This window comes from Phocoena sinus, chromosome 10, assembly GCF_008692025.1.
Source record: "Phocoena sinus isolate mPhoSin1 chromosome 10, mPhoSin1.pri, whole genome shotgun sequence".
Taxonomy (NCBI): Eukaryota; Metazoa; Chordata; class Mammalia; order Artiodactyla; family Phocoenidae; genus Phocoena; species Phocoena sinus.
In genome coordinates this window covers 95274485-95286936 of record NC_045772.1, presented here as the reverse complement: position 1 = coordinate 95286936, position 12452 = coordinate 95274485, and the positions used below count along the sequence as shown (strand labels likewise).

The window sequence follows — 12452 nt, the reverse complement described above, 5'->3', positions numbered from 1 at the left end:
TCATGCAGCATTCATCTCATCAGAAATGTCTTCTTTTGACTGTAGTAATCTGTGCCTAAGAACTTCTTCTAGACCAAGGAGATGAGAAAAGACTTCTCAGCTTATTTCCATGCCATGCTGATCATTCTATCACTGGGCAATTCTTTAAGCACTAGAGTTCTCTTACCTGTTCTTGATATTCTTTTTTTGTTTTGTTTTTGGGTTTTTTTTTTTTTTTTTTTTTTTTTTGCGGTACGCAGGCCTCTCACTGTTGTGGCCTCTGCCATTGCGGAGCACAGACTCCGGACACGCAGGCTCAACGGCCATGGGTCACGGGCCCAGCCGCTCCGCGGCATGTGGGATCTTCCGGGACCGGGGCACGAACCCGTGTCCCCTGCATCGGCAGGCGGACTCCCAACCACTGCGTCACCAGGGAAGCCCTGTTCTTGATACTCTTTATTGCTGTTTTACTTATAATTCAACTGTCGGCTTATAAATTTGTATAAGCTGTCACTTAGTGATTCCAAAACTTGATTATTATTCGAATCAACCAAGGAACACTTTAAAAATACAGTTTCCAAGGCTCCCCACCCCAGACTTATTGAAACTAAATCTCTAGCTTTTATGCTACATAATCTATATTTTCAAATCCCTTTGTTGAGTATGATTGACATGCAGAATGTCATATATTTAATGTTCAGAAGACAAGTATATATCTATGGGAAAAAAAAATGAAATGTTTCATGATTTTGTGTATTCTCCTTATATAGGGGGCATGCTAATCTTCTCTGTATCATTCTAATTTTAGTATATGTGCTGCTGAAGTGAACATGTCAATCTATATTTTTATTTTATATTTCAAGCAAACTTTGTAATGGATTTTAAACGACCGATTTGCTAGGCATGTATCGTGTACCATCAATTTAGATATCCTATAAATTATATTAGTTGAGTGTAATGAAATTTAGATGCACTCACCTTTCTGTCCAGGCTTGTAGATGGGCATCTGTCCGAAAAAGACCATGTTTCCTTGGGGCCTGATTGCTACCAGTCTTCTCTCTTCATGACTGAGCGTTGCTCCTTTAGCAGAGAATGTAATGAAAGCCAGTCTGGCCTGAGGAAACTAGGGAGCAAATAAATACAAGATTGCTGTCTGTTTTATGAAAAAATCCCTCCCTTGGGCTTCCCTGGTGGCACAGTGGTTGAGAGTCCGCCTGCCGGTGCAGGGGACGCGTGTTCGTGCCCCGGTCCGGGAAGATCCCACATGCGGCTGAGCGGCTGGGCCCGTGAGCCACGGCCGCTGAACCTGCGCGTCCGGAGTCTGTGCTCCGCAACGGGAGAGGCCACAACAGTGAGAGGCCAGCGTACCGCAAAAAAAAAAAAAAAAAAAATCCCTCCCACTATGCGTTGGCATCACTAAAAGTTTTTTTTTGTTTTGTTGCGGTACGCTGGCCTCTCACTGTTGTGGCCTCTCCCGTTGCGGAGCACAGACTCCGGACGCGCAGGTTCAGCGGCCGTGGCTCACGGGCCCAGCCGCTCAGCCGCATGTGGGATCTTCCCGGACCGGGGCACTGTCCCCCCGCATCGGCAGGCGGACTCTCAACCACTGCGCCACCAGGGAAGCCCCTATCTTGTATTTTAATAGGTAATTACTGATTTATTTTCTATATGATATATTTTTGCATGCCAAATATATTCTGAATATTCTAAATGAAGAGAAAATAAGTAACCCCGGACCTCACATTTTTAATGTAATGAAGATAAGAAAAATAAAGATAATAAACAACACCATTTATTATTGTTGGAATTACCCTTTATTGCTCCAAATAGCTTATGAATGTAGCAAGGTACATAAAGTGACACTTATTCATTAATTTATTCAGCAGGAGAAACTGCCATCTTGAAGATATCCTGAGACTCTTCCCTTGAAAGGGAACAGGAAGTCACCTATGCGAACATAAGGCAAGCTGGCACCCGTTGCTGCTTGGCAAGAACGCAACACAACGTTCACTAGTTGCTTTTTTCTTACTTCCTGCCCTCCCCCCCATTACTTTTTCGAGGCTGCATCTCTTTTTACTCCTTGATAAACAGAGCTCAGGGAAGTGGTGCCGCAATTTGCTTTAGAAACTTCAGAGGACTTCCGGGAGATAAAGAAACCACCTTCCTGTTCACAGTTAGGGAAACTTGTTGAGATGGATTTGTGTGGACTTAAGTAAGCCTTTATCAAGGTCTAGTGATCTGTAAAATAAAGGTCTCCTGGCAGAACACCGAAGTATTACTTTTTTTTTTTGCATTGCATTCTCTTTTTTCCTTTTCCAAGAATATTGCCAAGTATTTTGTGTTACTTTATCCCTAGGAATTTGACTCAATACGAAATACTTGAAGACGATCTCATGATTGCTGTGATTACATCGCATATCACAAAGGAATCTTCCGCTGAGCTCTTCTCTAACATTGCCCTTTTACTGTAAATGGCAGGAAATCCATTCCACACTACCAACAGACCAACTCTTTTTTTCCCCTAAAATGCAAATTAACTATACATGTCCTCTTTAAAAACTTTTGAATGGTCCATAATTACCTACAGGATAAATCCCAAACTCATTAGTAAGTTTCTTCTTAAGAAAGTTCTTAAGGTTTCCAACTTTAGCATCCGCCACTTCCCCACAGACACTTTTTGTCTTTTTTCCATGAAAACATTAGCATTTTCTTACGTGAGCCACACACGTATATACGTGTGTTAGATGTATATACCTGTGCTAAATACTCTGCCTAGAATGTCTCTCTCCATCATGACCTTTCTGCCAGGAATATACCTCCTGCTTCATGATTCACTTCAAACTTTCATGAATACCCAGATGAAATTACTTGGTGCAGCTTTGAACTCCCGTAACTTAGGTACATATCTTTATTACAGAATTTCATGTTCCACTATAATTGTTTGTTTTGATGTTATATCTGCACTAAGCTGTGAGGATCTTAAAAGCACTGCTGGTATGTTTTATTATGGTTTTATTATGGTTAACTTCCAATGGCTGGAATATTATAGGCCCTTAATGAATGCTAATGGTATTTGAAATCTTTAATAAATGCAAGCGTCTTTTGAATCCAGTCTGGCTTTTAGCCAATTTATGATGTGTTTGAACTAATCACTTTTTCTTCAGTTTTATTGAGATATAATTATTAACACTGTATAAGTTTAAGGTGTACAACACAATGTTGACATACATATTGTGGAATGAGTACCACAATAAGTTTAGCTAGCATCTATCATCTGATATAAATACAAAAAATAAGAAAAGTTTTTTTCTTTGTGATGAGAACTCTTAGGATTTATTCTCTGAACTTTCAAATATACCACACAGCAGTGTTAACTGTAGTCATCATGTTGAATATTACATCCCTAGTATTTATTTACCTTATAACTGGAAGCTTGTACTTTTTGACCACCTTCATCCAATTTACCTCCGCCAACTCCTGCCTCTGGTAACTAAACATCCGATCTCTTTTTCTATGAATTTGGCATTTTTGTGTTTGTTTTTAGATTTCACATATAAGTGAAATCATACGGTATTCATCTTTATCTGTCTGACTTTTTTTCAGTAAGCATAATAATGTCCTCAAAGTCCATCCATTTTGTCACAAATGACACGGTTTCTTTCTTTTTTTGGCTGAATAATGTTCCATTGTATGTATATACCACAAAGAACGAAGAACTCTTGATCTCCAAACTTTTAAAGCAGAAACCCATTTCTTAGGGTGCTTTCTGTCCAAGAATCAGACACTGTTTTTTTGATGCAGAAAGATGCAACTTTTCAACCAATAATGCCTTCTGCTGGGTCCCACTGTTGCACATTCCAGGTAATTAAAAGGAGTAAAGCTAAACATCATCTGATATTCAGAGTGCGGTCAACTTAATGAGGTATTATTTTGGTTTTTTTGTTTGTTTGTTTAACATCTTTATTGGACTATAATTGCTTTACAATGGTGTGTTAGTTTCTGCTTTACAACAAAATGAATCAGTTATATATATACATATGTTCCCATATCTCTTCCCTCTTGCGTCTCCCTCCCTCCCACCTTCCCTATCCCACCCATCCAGGGGGTCACAAAGCACCGAGCTGATCTCCCTGTGCTATGCGGCTGCTTCCCACTAGCCATCTACCTTACGTTTGGTAGTGTATATATGTCCATGCCTCTCTCTCGCTTTGTCACACCTTCCCCTTCCCCCTCTCCATATCTTCAAGTCCATTCTCTAGTAGGTCTCTGTCTTTATTCCTGTCTTACCCCTAGGTTCTTCATGACATTTTTTTCCTTAAATTCCATATATATGTGTTAGCATATGGTATTTGTCTCTCTCTTTCTGACTTACTTCACTCTGTATGACATACTCTAGGTCTATCCACCTCATGACTAATAGCTCAATTTCGTTTCTTTTTATGGCTGAGTAATATTCCATTGTATATATGTGCCACATCTTCTTTATCCATTCATCTGATGATAGACACTTAGGTTGTTTCCATCTCTGGGCTACTGTAAATAGAGCTGCAGTGAACATTTTGGTACATGACTCTTTTTGAATTTTGGTTTTCTCAGGGTATATGCCCAGTAGTGGGATTGCTGGGTCATATGGTAGTTCTATTTTTAGTTTTTTAAGGAACCTCCATACTGTTGTCCACAGTGGCTGTAACAATTTACATTCCCACCAACAGTGCAAGAGGGTTCCCTTTTCTCCACACCCTCTCCAGCATTTATTGTTTCTAGATTTTTTGATGATGGCCATTCTGACTGGTGTGAGATGATATCTCATTGTAGTTTTGATTTGCATTTCTCTAATGATTAGTGATGTTGAGCATTCTTTCATGTGTTTGTTGGCAGTCTGTATATCTTCTTTGGAGAAATGTCTATTTAGGTCTTCTGCCCAGTTTTGGATTGGGTTGTTTGTTTCTTTGTTATTAAGCTGCATGAGCTGCTTATAAATTTTGGAGATTAATCCTTTGTCAGTTGCTTCATTTGCAAATATTTTCTCCCATTCTGAGGGTTGTCTTTTGGTGTTGTTTATGGTTTCCTTTGCTGTGCAAAAGCTTTGAAGTTTCATTAGATCCCATTTGTTTATTTTTGTTTTTATTTCCATTACTCTAGGAGGTGGGTCAGAAAGGATCTTGCTGTGATTTATGTCCTAGAGTGTCCTGCCTATGTTTTCCTCTAAGAGTTTGATAGTTTCTGGTCTTACATTTAGGTCTTTAATCCATTTTGTGCTTATTTTTGTGTATGGTGTTAGGGAGTGATCTAATCTCATACTTTTACATGTACCTGTCCAGTTTTCCCAGCACCACTTATTGAAGAGGCTGTTCTTACTCCACTGTACATTTTTGCCTCCTTTATCAAAGATAAGGTGACCATATGTGTGTGGGTTTATCTCTGGGCTTTCTATCCTGTTCCATTGATCTACCTTTCTGTTTTTGTGCCAGTACCATACTGTCTTGATTACTGTAGCTTTGTAGTATAGTCTGAAGTCAGGGAGCCTGATTCCTCCAGCTCCATTTTTTGTTCTCAAGATTGCTTTGGCTATTCGGGGTCTTTTGTGTTTCCATACAAATTGTGAAATTTTTTGTTCTAGTTCTGTGAAAAATGCCAGTGGTAGTTTGATAGGGATTGCATTGAATCTGTAGATTGCTTTGGGTAGTACAGTCATTTTCACAATGTTGATTCTTCCAATCCAAGAACATGGTATATCTCTCCATCTATTTGTATCATCTTTAATTTCTTTCATCAGTGTCTTATAATTTTCTGCATACAGGTCTTTTGTCTCCTTAGGTAGGTTTATTCCTAGATATTTTATTCTTTTTGTTGCAATGGTAAATGGGAGTGTTTTCTTGATTTCACTTTCAGATTTTTCATCATTAGTATATAGGAATGCCAGAGATTTCTGTGCATTAATTTTGTATCCTGCTACTTTACCAAATTCATTGATTAGCTCTAGTAGTTTTCTGGTAGCATCTTTAGGATTCTCTGTGTATAGTATCATGTCATCTGCAAACAGTGACAGCTTTACTTCTTTTTTTCCGATTTGGATTCCTTTTTTTTCCTTTTCTTCTCTGATTTCTGTGGCTAAAACTTCCAAAACTATGTTGAATAAGAGTGGTGAGAGTGGGCAATCTTGTCTTGTTCCTGATCTTAGTGGAAATGCTTTCAGTTTTTCACCATTGAGGACAATGTCGGCTGTGGCTTTGTCATATATGGCCTTTATTATGTTGAGGAAAGTCCCCTCTATGCCTACTTTCTGCAGGGTTTTTATCATAAATCGGTGTTGAATTTTGTCGAAAGCTTTCTCTGCATCTATTGAGATGATCATATGGTTTTTCTCCTTCAATTTGTTAATATGGTGTATCACGTTGGTTGATCTGAGTATATTGAAGAATACTTGCATTCCTGGAATAAACCCCACTTGATCATGGTGTATGATCCGTTTAATGTGCTGTTGGATTCTGTTTGCTAGTATTTTGTTGAGGATTTCTGCATCTATGTTCATCAGTGATATTGGCCTGTAGTTTTCTTTCTTTGTGATATCCTTGTCTGGTTTTGGTATCAGGGTGATGGTGGCCTTGTAGGATGAGTTTGGGAGTGTTCCTCCCTCTGCTATATTTTGGAAGAGTTTGAGAAGGATAGGTGTTAGCTCTTCTCTAAATGTTTGATAGAATTCGCCTGTGAAGCCATCTGGTCCTGGGCTTTTGTTTGTTGGAAGATTTTTAATCACAGTTTCAATTTCAGCGCTTGTGATTGGTCTGTTCATATTTTCTATTTCTTCCTGATTCAGTCTTGGCAGGTTGTGCATTTCTAAGAATTTGTCCATTTCTTCCAGGTTGTCCATTTTATTGGCATAGAGGTGCTTGTAGTAATCTCTCATGATCTTTTGTATTTCTGCAGTGTCAGTTGTTACTTCTCCTTTTTCATTTCTAATTCTATTGATTTGAGTCTTCTCCCTTTTTTTCTTGACGAGTCTGGCTAGCGGTTTATCAATTTTGTTTATCTTCTCAAAGAACCAGCTTCTAGTTTTATTGATCTTTGCTATTGTTTCCTTCATTTATTTCTGATCTGATTTTCATGATTTCTTTCCTTCTGCTAACTTTGGGTTCTTTTTGTTCTTCTTTCGCTAATTGCTTTAGGTGCAAGGTTAGGTTGTTTATTTGAGATGCTTCCTGTTTCTTAAAGTAGGATTGTATTGCTATAAACTTCCCTCTTAGAACTGCTTTTGCTGCATCCCATAGATTTTGGGTCGTCGTGTCTCCATTGTCACTTGTTTCTAGGTATTTTTTGATTTCCTCTTTGATTTCTTCAGTGGTCACTTCGTTATTAAGTAGTGTATTGTTTAGCCTCCATGTGTTTGTATTTTTTACAGATCTTTTCCTGTAATCGACATCTAGTCTCATAGCATTGTGGTCGGAAAAGATACTTGATACAATTTCAATTTTCTTATATTTACCAAGGCTTGATTTGTGACCCAAGATATGATGTATCCTGGAGAATGTTCCATGAGCACTTGAGAAAAATGTGTATTCTGTTGTTTTTGGATGGAATGTCCTATAAATATCAATTAAATCCTTCTTGTTTAATGTATCATTTAAAGATTGTGTTTCCTTATTTTCATTTTGGATGATCTGTCCATTGGTGAAAGTGGGGTGTTAAAGTCCCCTACTATGAATGTGTTACTGTTGATTTCCCCTTTTATGGCTGTTAGTATTTGCCTTATGTGTTGAGGTCCTCCTATGTTGGGTGCATAAATACTTACAATTGTTATATCTTCTTCTTGGATCGATCCTCTGATCATTATGTAGTGTCCTTTGTCTCTTCTAATAGTATTTATTTTAATGTCTATTTTGTCTGATATGAGAATTGCTACTCCAGCTTCCTTTTGGTTTCCGTTTGCATGAAATATCTTTTTCCATCCCCTTACTTTCAGTCTGTATGTGTCTCTAGGTCTAAAGTGGGTCTCTTGTAGACAGCAAATATATGGGTCTTGTTTTTGTATCCATTCAGCCAATATGTGTCTTTTGGTGGGAGCATTTAGTCCATTTACATTTAAGGTAATTATCGATATGTATGTTCCTATTCCCATTTTCTTAATTGTTTTGGGTTCGTTATTGTAGGTCTTTTCCTTCTCTTGTGTTTCTTGCCTAGAGAAGTTCCTTTAGCAGTTGTTGTAGAGCTGGTTTGGTGGTGCTGAACTCTCTCAGCTTTTGCTTGTCTGTAAAGGTTTTAATTTCTCCATCAAATCTGAATGAGATCCTTGCTGGGTAGAGTAATCTTGGTTGTAGGTTTTTCTCCTTCATCACTTTTAATATGTCCTGCCAGTCCCTTCTGGCTTGCAGAGTTTCTGCTGAAGGATCAGCTGTTAACCTTATGGGGATTCCCTTGTGTGTTATTTGTTGTTTTTCCCTTGCTGCTTTTAATAGGTTTTCTTTGTATTTAATTTTTGACAGTTTGATTAATATGTGTCTTGGTGTGTTTCTCCTTGAATTTATCCTGTATGGGACTCTCTGTGCTTCCTGGACTTGATTAACTATTTCCTTTCCCATATTAGGGAAGTTTTCAACTATAATCTCTTCAAATATTTTCAGTCCCTTTCTTTTTCTCTTCTTCTTCTGGAACCCCTATAATTCGAATGTTGGTGTGTTTAATGTTGTCCCAGAGGCCTCTGAGACTGTCCTTGGTTCTTTTCATTCTTTTTTCTTTATTCTGCTCTGCAGTAGTTATTTCCACTATTTTATCTTCCAGGTCACTTATCCGTTCTTCTGCCTCAGTTATTCTGCTATTGATCCCATCTAGAGTAATTTTCATTTCATTTATTGTGTTGTTCATCATTGTTTTTTTCATCTTTAGTTCTTCTAGGTCCTTGTTAAATGTTTCCTGCATTTTGTCTATTCTATTTCCAAGATTTTGGATCATCTTTACTATGATTATTCTGAATTCTTTTTCAGGTAGACTGCCTATTTCCTCTTCATTTGTTTAGGTCTGGTGGGTTTTTATCTTGCTCCTTCATCTGCTGTGTGTTTTTCTGTCTTTTCATTTTGCTTATCTTACTGTGTTTGGAGTCTCCTTTTTGCAGGCTGCAGGTTCGTAGTTCCCATTGTTTTTGGTGTCTGTCCCCAGTGGCTAAGGTTGGTTCAGTGGGTTCTGTAGGCTTCCTGCTGGAGGGGACTAGTGCCTGTGTTCTGGTGGATGAGGCTGGATCTTGTCTTTCTGGTGGGCAGGTCCACATCTGGTGGTGTATTTTGGGGTGTCTGTGGACTTATTATGATTTTAGGCAGCCTCTCTACTAATGGGTGGGGTTCTGTTCCTGTCTTGCTAGTTGTTTCGCATAGGATGTCCAGCACTGTAGCTTGCTGGTCATTGAGTGAAGCTGGGTGCTAGTGTTGAGATGGAGATCTCTGGGAGATTTTCGCCGTTTGTTACTACGTGGAGCTGGGAGGTCTCTTGTGGACCAGTGTCCTGAAGTTGGCTCCCCCACCTCAGATGCACAGCACTGACTCCTGGCTGTAGCACCAAGAGCCTTTCATCCACATGGCTCAGAATAAAAGGGAGAAAAAGTAGAAAGAAAGAACTAGTAGAAGTAGAAAGAAAGAAGAAAGGAGGGAGGGAGGGAGGGAGGGAGGAAGGAAGGAAGGAGGGAAGGAAGGAAAAAAGAAAGAAAGAAGATAAAGTAAAATAAAATAAAGATAAAATATAATAGTTATTAAAATAAAATATAATTATTAAGAGAGAAAAAAACGGATTTATACAACCCTAGGACAAATGGTGGAAGCAAAGCTATACAGACAAAATCTCACACAGAAGCATATACATACACACTCACAAAAAGAGGAAAAGGGAGAAAAAATCATAAATCTTGCTCTGAGTCCCCCTCCTCAATTTGGGATGATTCGTTGTCTATTCAGGTATTCCACAGATGCAGAGTACATCAAGTTGATTGTGGAGCTTTAATCCGTTGCTCCTGAGGCTGCTGGGAGAGATTTCCCTTTCTCTTCTTTGTTCTCACAGCTCCCAGGGGCTCAGCTTTGAATTTGGCCCAGCCTCTGCGTGTAGGTCGCCGGAGGGCGTCTGTTCTTCGCTCAGACAGGACGGGGTTAAAGGAGCCACTGATTCAGGGGCTCTGGGTCACTCAGGCCGGGGGGGAGGGAGGAGCACGGAGGGCGGGGCGGGCCTGCGGCGGCAGAGGCCAGCGTGACGTTGCACCAGCCTGAGGCGTGCCGTGCGTTCTCCCGGGGAAGTTGTCCCTGGATCCCGGGACCCTGGCAGTGGCGGGCTGCACAGGCTCCCGGGAGGGGAGGTGTGGATAGTGGCCTGTGCTCGCACACAGGCTTCTTGGTGGCGGCAGCAGCCCTAGCGTCTCATGCCCGTCTCTGGGGTCCGCGCTTTTAGCCGCGGCTCGCGCCTGTCTCTGGAGCTCCTTTAAGCGGCGCCCTGAATCCCCTCTCCTCGCGCACCAGGAAACAAAGAGGCAAGAAAATGTCTCTTGCCTCTTCGGCAGCTCCAGACTTTCCCGCACTCCCTCCCGGCCAGCCGTGTTTCTGCAGGCTGTGTTCACGCCGCCAACCCCAGTCCTCTCCCAGCGCTCCGACTGAAGCCCGAGCCTCGGCTCCCAGCCCCGCCCGCCCCGGCGGGGGAGCAGACAAGCCTCTCGGGCTGGCGAGTGCCGGTCGGCCCTGATCCTCTGTGCGGGAATCTCGCCGCTTTCCACCCCGCACCCCTGTTGCTGTGCTCTCCTCCACGGCTCCGAAGCTCCCACCTCCGCCACCCGCAGTCTCCGCCCGCGAAGGGGCTTCCTAGTGTGTGGAAACTTTTCCTCCTTCACAGCTCCCTCCCAGAGGTGCAGGTCCCGTCCCTATTCTTTTGTCTCTGTTTATTCTTTTTTCTTTTGCCCTACCCAGGTACGTTGTGGGGGGGGGGGGGGGGTTCTTGCCTTTTGGGAGGTCTGAGGTCTTCTGCCAGCGCTCAGTAGGTGCTCTGCAGGAGTTGCTCCACGTGTAGATGTATTTCTGGTCTATCTGTGGGAAGGAAGGCGATCTCCGCGTCCTACTCCTCCGCCATCTTCCCGGAAGCCCCCGGTCTTTTTTTTTCTTGTTGTATTTTCACCAGTCCTTTTTAAAAAGACAGGCTCGTACTGTATACTTCTTTACCACGAAGGTTTTCGCCAAATCTAAAGAAAATTGTCTCTATCACTTGACTATGTCTTCATACCTTTAACTAATACTTCTCTACATCACAGATGAGAAACAATTTCAGATCGGTGATCACTTATGTTATCCCTTATGAAAAGCAACACCAAATTCTACTTCTCTCCATGTTTTTCCTTTACCGGTTCTATGAAGTTTCTTTGCCCCTTTGTCATAACACTCACTCAAAGGTGTGACCCTAAAATAATCACTTAATATTTGAAGAATATTCAAATAGTCAGTCATGTATTTACATTTAGAACATCTTTGTTAACCAAGATGCGGAACGTAAATCACAGCAGCAGTGGGCATATCTGGAAGTCAAATGTTTTCTAAGACTTTAGTAACATGTTACAATTTGGAAGTCTAAATCTAACATCAACAACAGGAAATTTAACGCAAGGAATTTAAAAAACACAAATTAGTTGCTGTACATGTTTAAATTTGTTGAGTGGGAGAAGAAACTTGCATAACACTCCTTTTGAATAAGGTGAATTGAGTTTATATTTACACACAAACATGTAATCTGATTTATCTAATTAGGTGGAGATAATCATAATTGTTAAATATTTGAATACATACTCCTCTGATAAATATATATATACTACTTTAAGTTCACTAAATTGACTCACCCATATGAGAATTCTCTAGATTGTCAATTAGCAAGTAAAATTTGTTGTATCTACTCTTAGAATTTTCTATCTGGGGTGCATGTTTGGAATTTATTTTGGTTTATTTTCTCTTTCCATGGAATTGTAATACTTAGAGAATGATTCTCTTAATATTATTTACACTTGCGTCTGATTGTAATTCAGTTGCATCTGACTGAGAGGGATCGTGCTGATTGCTGTGAGGTGTCCCCATAGGACTTCCAAAGTGGATTTTGCACAATAGACATCGTGTGTGTGTACGTGTGTGTGTGCATTTGTGTATCTCCTTAACACACCCTCAAAATTTGGAAAAGTCATCTAGCTTTTTACATGTTAAATTTAAATGAGAAATAAATAGTATTAACAACAGAAATATATATGTACACAAGAACACAGACATACACGTTTTTTAGGGTAAATCCTATGAATATGAATGTTATTTCCATAGAGAATGTGGAACAATTGTTTCTGATTCTGTTCATTGCATGAGGAAATCCCCTTCTAAGGTGGGAAAAGATTTTGCCATTTACTAGAAAGGAAGGATTTCATTAGTAAAGTTAGGGGTGTGGAGAAAGTGGATAAAAGGATGGCTTGGGTTTTCCATCAGGCA

The 12452-nt window shown here is 40.3% G+C and overlaps 1 non-coding gene across 1 annotated transcript; it reads right to left on the bottom strand.

Moving 5' to 3' along the window:
* Positions 1 to 704: 704 nt before the first annotated feature.
* Positions 705 to 809, bottom strand: LOC116761468. Its single transcript, XR_004352033.1, has one exon. It is a non-coding gene; the product is annotated as a U6 spliceosomal RNA (small nuclear RNA).
* Between the last annotated feature and the right edge of the window lie 11643 nt (positions 810 to 12452).